This window comes from Mytilus californianus, unplaced genomic scaffold, assembly GCF_021869535.1.
Source record: "Mytilus californianus isolate M0D057914Y unplaced genomic scaffold, xbMytCali1.0.p SCAF_2, whole genome shotgun sequence".
In the NCBI taxonomy this organism is placed as follows: domain Eukaryota; kingdom Metazoa; phylum Mollusca; class Bivalvia; order Mytilida; family Mytilidae; genus Mytilus; species Mytilus californianus.
Window position 1 is genome coordinate 82117996 of NW_026262668.1, and position 9162 is coordinate 82127157.

The 9162-nt window shown below is 32.5% G+C and overlaps 1 long non-coding RNA gene across 1 annotated transcript; it reads right to left on the reverse strand.

Moving 5' to 3' along the window:
- Nucleotides 1-841: 841 nt before the first annotated feature.
- LOC127728364 (uncharacterized) lies at nucleotides 842-9162 on the reverse strand. The gene is made up of 2 exons (XR_007994099.1): nucleotides 9127-9162; nucleotides 842-1482 (listed from the first exon to the last, which is right to left on the reverse strand). It is a non-coding gene; the product is annotated as an uncharacterized LOC127728364 (long non-coding RNA).

Here is a 9162-nt window from a genome sequence, read left to right on the forward strand (position 1 = left end):
GGAGTTCGGTATTTTTGTTATTTTACTTTTTACATGTACAATTGGGTGTGCCATTCCTCCAGGATAACATCCAATCAATTTAAAATATAATGTATACAGGTTTAATCCCGCCCATCTGTATTGTTTGCAGATGTCAGAACAGTCTCCGGGACAAGTTTGCACTTCCGCTGAGTGCAAAAGTTGTCACCTTAATTTTTGGAGTAAAGTCAAAATGAAGTTGATAACTTGGTTGGTATTGGTTCCCTGATATTTGTCCTAAAAAATTTTGGCTCTAGCACCACTGTTGAAAAAGTTATGCCCCTTTTTTCAACAATTTCCTCAGAGGAAAAGTAGTTTTCCTCAAGGGAAATCAAATTTCCCTGAAGGAAAAAGATTTTTCCTTAAGGGAAATTGTATTTTCCTCAAGGGAAAAAGATTTCCCTTAGGGAATTTGCTGCATTAATATTTCCTTTGAGGAAATTCTATTTCCTGTGAGGAAATTTGCGGCTTCAAATTTTCCTTTGAGGAAATTCTATTTCCTCTGAGGAAATTTGAGGCTTCAAATTTTCCTCTGAGGAAATACTTTTTCCTGTGAGGAAATTTGCGGCTTCAAATTTTCCTTTGAGGAAATACTTTTTCCTGTGAGGAAATTTTGTCAACAGCAATTTCCTGTGAGGAAATTTTTGACAAACACTTTTCCTTGAGGGAAAATTCAAGACCACAAATTTCCTCTAAGGAAAACATTGTTCTCCAAATTTCCTCTATGGAAATTTCTCTTATTCAATTTTCCTCTATGAAAATTTCATAACAGTAAAAACAGTATAAATATAATTTTTCCTGAGACTGAATAATTGATACAAAAGATAATTAAAACTTTAATAAAATGTTCACTGATGAGTAACATGACATACAAAAACAATAGGCTAGCTGTTTGAGACAATACAATAATAAGCAAAACGCTATGAATATCATACTATTTGTGATGTTATTAATATTGTGCTCATATTTGCGGATTAAATAAAATAACCACTTTTCATGTTAATTTAACTTTTCTGCTGCGTACAAGTATTCAATCCCCTACAAAACAGTTCAGTGCATAAATAATTGCATCCACCAGACATCTTCCTTCAATTGGTAGAGAATACATTTTTGCAATTTGTTCTTCAAACATCTTCCTCTATATAGTTGATATGACAGAGCTATGTACATGAATGGATAAAGCAGGTGTTTATTTCGACAAAAAAATACTATTTTTTCTACATTTCTCCCTAATCCTTCAGTGCAGGTTGTTGCAATTACACAATTGTGTTCTTGTGAATCTATGATTGTACTCCATTTTGTTTACAGCCATTTTGTAGAAATTTCCTATTTTCTTTTTCCAGGTAAGCACACATTTCATTTCACATTAATCCAATTAGCACACAATGTAGAAAGGTATTAACCTTAAGTTTCCTCTTCTGTATCGATCTGTTGATGATCATGAAAACCAAGAAGTCTCTGCACCTATAAATACACAAAATATAAATTGAGAAAAAAACAGCAATATGAAATAAGCTTATTTTATCATATTTAATATGAACATTTTGAGAAACTTAAATTTGATATTCCTACTAATCATGATTATGAGTTCTGTTATTTCAGTGCTTTGTGTCCACGACTTAATATCAGTCGTTTTAGTGCCTTGCAGTGAAAATGAGTTGAGCCACTTGCAACAGTTTTTACAGTTTGTTCATATGTTGTGCTATTTGAACCACTGTCCTAGATTATGGTTAGATGGAGTGCTCACAGACATGATTTTTTTATTACTTTTTATTGGCTTTGAACTAATTTGGATTGTTTAAATCTTTTCATGTTGGGGTCTTTATTGGCTGACTTATAAGGTATGGGTTTTCTCATTATCGAAGGCCGTCATTGGTCTTTAATTGCTTGCATCCACTTCATTGAACTCTGGTGGATAGATAACTCATTTACCATACCACATCTTCTTATTTTTATAATAGTCATCATTCAAGGGCAATCACTTTTATTATATAGAAGTGGTCTTACCATTTAAGCCTTGTTGTCTTCTGTTTATCTTGTTTTGCCGATCATTTCTACTGTACAGTTGTAATTGTTTATATTTTTCTTTATCTTCTATTTATCTCTTGCCCTAAACTTAAAAAAGGTAAAAACTATAATTTAATGACAGTCACTATAACTATTATTATACATCAGTATGTGTTTTTCTATATACCATGATATATAAAAGAATGAAATATTTGTGCTATTTCATTTCACAGACTATTTGCCAGTCAACAGTTTCAAAGACATAACCACGGTCAATAGTTTAACAAACAAACATTCCCGTACTTTTTCATCGTGTTCGTACTAATTTTTAAATGGACAACAATGACGTGATTAACTATTCTTCTATGATTTGTGTGCTTGACAACATTAAACTCTGAAATATTGTTAACAGTATAATCTGTATGTGTCTGTCGTCAAAATTTCAAATTAATATATTACTTACAGAAGCAATTAAAACAAGAGGCTCACAAAATGAATGTGGTCTAAGAACTTAAACATTTCTAATTTACCTATTCAAACCGTATCATTATTATTTGCTTTTATATATAAATCAAAAATAACCAATTTAAAATGGAAAATTTTAAAGAAAACAAAAGGAAAAAAAGGTAAAAAAATCCCCCCAAATTTTTTGAACCCCCTTATGATTCATCACCCCCAAACTCAATCCCAGCCTTCCCTATGTGGTACGGTACCTGCAGTACAATTTCAGAGAGATCCATACACCTGAACACAAAGTTATTGTCTGGAAACAAGAAAAATGCTTGTTTTTTTGCTCATTTTTGGCACCAAATTCCTAAACGTTTAGGGCAATTACCCCCAAACTCAATCCCAGCTTTCCCCCTGTGATATGGAACCTTGTAGTACAATTTCATAAAGATCCATACATTTACACACAAGTTATTGTCCTAAAACTAGCAAAATGCTTGTTTTTTGCCCCTTTTTTGCCCCTAATTCCTAAAATTTTGAGGCAATTACCCCCAAAATCAATCCCAGCCTTCCCTTCGTGGTATGGTACCTTGCAGTACAATTTCAGAGAGATCCATACACTTGAACACAAGTTATTGTCTGGAAACTAGAAAAATGCTTATTTTTGGCCCCTTATTCCTAAACATTTTGGGCAATTACCCCCAAAATCAATTCCAGCTTTCCCTTTGTGATATGGAACCTTGTAGTACAATTTCAGAAAGATCCATACACTTACACACAAGTTATTGTCATGAAACTAGAAAAATGCTTGTTTTTTACCCCTTTTTTTTTTGCCCCTAATTCCTAAAATTTTGAGGCAATTACCCCCAAAATCAATCCCAGCATTCCCTTTGTGATATGGAATCTTGTGGTACAATGTCAGAGAGATCCATACACTAACACACAAGTTATGTCCGGAAGTTACAAAAATGCTTATTTTTGGCCCCTAATTACTTAACTGTTGGTACCATAACCCCCAAAATCAATCCCAACCTTCCTTTTGTGGTATTGGACCTTAAGGTAAAATTTCATCGAGATCCATTAACTTCAACTAAAGTTAGAGTGTGAAAACCAATGTGTCTTTGGACGACGATGACGCCGCCAACTTCAACGTCATACCAATATTTTGACCACAAAATAAAAACTGCAGTTTCCTTAAAATTACCAATCTAGAGGCAGCAACCCAACAATGGATTGTTAGATTCATCTGAAAATTGAATGGCTGATAGAACTTGACATAATGAACAATTTTACCTCACATAAGATTTGCTCTAAATGCTTTAGTGTTTGAGATATAATCCAAAAACTGCATTTTACCCCTATGTTCTATTTTTAGACATGGCAGCCATGTTTATTGATGAAACAGAAAATAAAACACAAGCTTTATTCTAAATACCCTAAGGATCATTCAGCCTCAGTTTGGTTGGAATTGGTTCAGTAGTTTCAGAGGAGAAGATTTTTTAAAGTTAGAAAACATGATAAACAAATTGTGTAAAATTGTCGTTAAAGTGCAATAACTCCTTAAGAGGTCCATTGACAATTTTGGTTATGAAACTTATCTGTAGATCTTACTTTGCTGAACATTTTTGCTGTTTACAGTTTATCTTTATCATTAATAATATTAAAGATAATAACCAAAAACTGCAAATATTTCTTGAAATTACCAATTAAGTGACAGCAACCCAACAATCATGACAATGGGTTATTACATTCATCAGAAAATTTCAGGGCTGATAGAACTTTGAATACCTAATGAACAATCAACTCTGTGTCAGATTTGCTCTAAATGCTTTGGGTTTTGAGATAAAAGCCAAAAACTGCATTTACCCCTATGTTCATATTTAGCCATGACAACCATGTAACAAAACACAAACTTTATTGTAAATACCCTAAAGATCATTCAGCTTAAGTTTAGTAGGAATTGGATCAGTAGAGGAGAAGATGTATGAAATAGTTTACACCCGACGGACGCCAATGGTTGACGAAAAACAACAACAGACGACGACGGACGCCAAGTGATGGCAAAATCGCACTGTTCCTTCGGAACGATGAGCAAAAAGGCAAATTTAAAAAATTCGATGGCTCTATCCAAAAGAGATTTTAACAGTGTAGTGTACTACTTTTGGGACAGGACATATTAACATAATAGAAAAATCTATGAGCTATAACTCAAAATATGGACAATTTTATGTTTAAAGGGTCTTTAATTTAGTTTGACAACTTCACAGACATACTAATATTTGACCTTTTCAAACTATACCAAATCACTACTTAGGCCCCAAAAAATATATGTCTGTTTAAGGTTACATACTTTAAAAAAAAAGGCTAGGTAGGTCGGTATTTCCATTTTATTTTATTTTTTCATTTAATTTTTTGCGACATGATTTTGAGTCATGCCGTTTCGTCTTGTCGTGGTCTGAGTTGATCCTTGGCCAATTTTACCCGTTATTTTAATGATTGGATTATTTCCCTTGGTTATTGGTTGGGGAAAAAATGGCGGCAAAGTGTTTATTTCATCACATGAGTCACGAATTTCCTTATAACAGCTGTCATATTCACGATTGTGAACATTGGGATGTATCAGGCAATTGATTTATATTATTGGCAACACAAACTTCATTTTTGACACGAGTTCAGTTAATTTTTGCTTTTACGACGGAAATAAAATGACTTAGGGTCAGCGCTCAAAAGGACGGTCGGTCGGGTAACCGTAAACAGACATATATTTTTGTTTGGCCTTAAGGATGTTCGCTACTCCGTTTCAAAATAACAAGCTTTTTTAAAGAATATGAATAAAGGAACTAAAAAAACTGAAAAAATGAAGGGTCCGTGTGCTTGTTTTTAAGATATAAGCCATTAAAAATTTGGCGGGAAGTGATTCTCTCTAGATTTTTCATACACTTAACACTGGCACCTTTTTCTTTCAATAGCTATGGAAAAATAACAAGGATTTTATAAGATTTTCAAATATGGCTTTTTAAACTATGTAATAAAAATATGAAAAGAAAAGTAGGGGTTTGCGGGCAAAATTTTTTAATGGCACTGCATGGATAAAACCAGAGGATTCCGAATATCTGGTAAAAATGTTATTCATCCGCAATAAATTTGGAAGGAGTATGAAAATAATTTGCAAGTTATACACTATATCCACACTAGAGACCTAATAGAGTAGAAATACTAATTTTAATCAAACTTGGCATGAACTAAGATTAATTAGAGAATTATAAGACAGTTTACCTAGTTTCATGGCAATAGCATATATACATTAAAGACTATAAGTTTGAACTTTGGGTGTTAATTTTTTGCCGTTTGCCGTTTAACGTTTAACTATCAAAATTTGGCCCTACATAATTTAAATATTGCAAAAAATTGCTTTTTAAATGTCTTTATAACTATTTATATATAATTGTGTATGTCACATGTATGTACATAATGTATTTTAATGTAAAGCAGCTCAATACTCATTTGCTGTCTCAGATTTATTTCAATTCTTCAAAAGTCGAATTTATATGAGCCTATGCCTAAAATTAGAGATTTCAAAATTAAGGGGGGTGGGGGGAAGCGGCTAATATAAAAATTCTTCATATATATTTAAAAAATTATTTGTATTTCAAAAGGAAAGAAAGTTACTTATCTGCTTATAGCATACCACATGAGTAGAACAAGGTCCCATTAGGCCATGGAAGACTGAATAACATTTAAGGTCAATATATAGGCAGTAACACATTTTTACATGTATATGAAAAGGCATACACATAAGCTAGAGGAAATAAAAAAGTGTTTCTTTTTGGTAATTTGTAGGCTAAGGTGACATCATACAAGAAGTATGAGTGATTCTCAAACTAAAATAAAATAATTTCATCCCCCTACTTCATTAAATACTTACTTTTTATGCATTAAAAATATAAATAAATAAATTTTAAAGTAATACATGGTCCACACTAGGAAATCTTTTTGTAAAAATGAAAATCAATGGATGATAACTGTGTACTTGGACTAACAATTAAGATTTCACATGCTGAAATGTCTCGTCAGTCCAATCTCAATCTGTGAACAGGTCAGGAATAACCACCAATTGGTGGACTATACCTCAATTGACGTATAATCCACCAATTGACATATATTGGTATAGACCAATTGACGTATAATGCAAGTTTTTTTGTAATAAAACGCTAGTCTGGGATAGGAGCATCATTTTGCAACTTGCAACCTATTTTATAACCATTATTGAATCCTCCTGAAGTTTCAGTTTTATCAAAGCCTGCTGCATCTCTTGAGAATGCATGTGTATAACAATTCTTTTGTTAAAACATCTGTACTATTGACCATGATTGACTTTTAATAATGAAAGTCAAGTATTAACAAAGAGCTCCATTCACCTGGTGAGTTGTACTCATAATCACATGACTGAAGACAGTATTGATGTCCATTGACCGGTGATTAGTGGAAAATTTACCAATCAAGAATTGACAAGATAACAATAGAAGAAACTGCAAATACAATTATTGATTAAATGCAATATGTTATGTCACTATACTTAACTAGGAATGTTTGACATGTTTTCATACCATAATATGGTTATAAGAAAACAATGCTCCATTTTAGTTGTATAGTTTGCTTTGAAATACAAAGAATTATACTTCAATTGGTCTATACCATTATGTATTAGATACAATACAAAGGTAACAAAGAAACAGGCCGGTAACAACCGTTGCCGGATAGTTTTTCTGCACGAGTAGTCAGGTGAAGGTCCGAGGCGATAGCCGAGGACCTTGACCTGACTACAAGTGCAGAAGAACTATACGGCAAGTTGTTTCCGGTCTGTTTTTTTTTGTTACCTTTGTTTTGTATCTGACTTGTACGACGTTTCAAGAAAGAAGTAGTACATTTTGCATTAAGAAGAGGTAGCAAAATTAAACAGATTAGAAAGTTAAATGGCCATATACCAGTAAATGTAAGTTACAGTTTAAACAAACTTTTTTTCTCACTTCCCTTCTGCCGAGTTTTTTTCTCAAGAAATTCAAGAATCTAATAATTTTATAAAAAAGAACCATGTCAAGTAAAAGATGAATGTCGTACACATTTGAGACTTTTTAAAATGCAACTTCGCAAGTAAGTAATGTATGAAAAAGATTTCAGAGGTAAGCAAGCTAACATTTGATTTTTATTTGGGGAAAAAAGGAAAAGGGGGGGGGGCGGGTTAAAATAAATTTAAAATAAACAGGCTTGATCATTTTTTGTTGAAAAAATGCAGGATGTGCCATTCCATTCCCCCATTCCCCTTAAGAAGTCATAAAAATCGTTCGTTTGCTCCCAAATATATGAATTCAATATATATGAATTCAATAACTGTTACAATATAAATGGATATAAATAATGAATTTCCTATTTCATTAGTGAACGAAATGTTATGAAAAAATGGATTTTGTCTTGTTATTTGATATATATAGGCATATATTTTGGATTTTTTTTTCTAATTTTCATGCTTATAGGTTTTTATATGTCTCTTATTGTGTTGATCAGGATTAAACACGTGTCACAATATTATCCAATCGGAGCTTACCGTCCAAAATTGATGACATCAGTTCAATGATTTTCTTCAAGATTTGCTGCCTATTTGAACATGTATTACACGGACACTTTTTATTTATAGGATCAATCGTGCATTGGTGAGTTGATAGGGATTTTATCTTTCGATTAGATTTGATTTTTTTATATATATTTTCTGTCTTTTTTATTGAAATATAAACGTCGGTACCAGCATTTCTTTACTTTCAGCAATGTCCAGAATACTATTCATGTCCATATATTGAAAAAAAAATAAACATTTACAGACCGACCATTTAGCTTCCAAAGGGGTTATGTTTTTTTCTGAGTAAGAAAATTATTTAGTTTTTCAACGCTATCACCACAATATTTTTGTCGAAATAAGCACTATTACATACGGTATTTGGAAAATCAGGAATCAGAACATTCTTTTTTCATCTGCTTGACCACAATATACTTTTTCTCATAAAATTGGGGATCAGAATATTTTTTTAGGAAAAAACCATAACCCCCCCCCCCTTTTTGAAGTTAAATGGTCAATCCCTAAGCGTATTGATATGAATAGTAATATACTAGAATTGTTTGAAAAAATTTTAGTTATTAATGCCAACGTAAATATTTTAATAAAAAGACAGGAAATATGTCGGTGAAACAAAAAGTTCAAATCTAATTGAAATTCAAAGTGCCCATGAACTCACTGATCATGCACGAGTGATTCTATTCATAAAAAGTGTCCGTGTAACAACTAAAAAGTGTCCGTGTATCATCTAAAAAGTGTCCGTGTAACACCCGTTAATGTACTGTTTTTCTATAGCTCTGCTGGGGGCAAAGTCGTACAAATGTCAATTGGTGGATTATACGTCAATTGAGGTATAATCCACCAATTGGTGGTTATTCCTGACCTGGTGAAATAAACTATTGTTTGGTTTTTTTTAAAGTCATATGGAAGTAGTCCAAATAATTATGACGCATTGCAAGGCTTTTTTTTTCTCTCTGACGCCGTAGGAAGGAGAAGTGAGTTGACATAACATGTATGTTATCATGCAAAATCAACAGTAATGAGTATACCTTTGATTGTCATCGTCACTGCAAATGGATCATTAT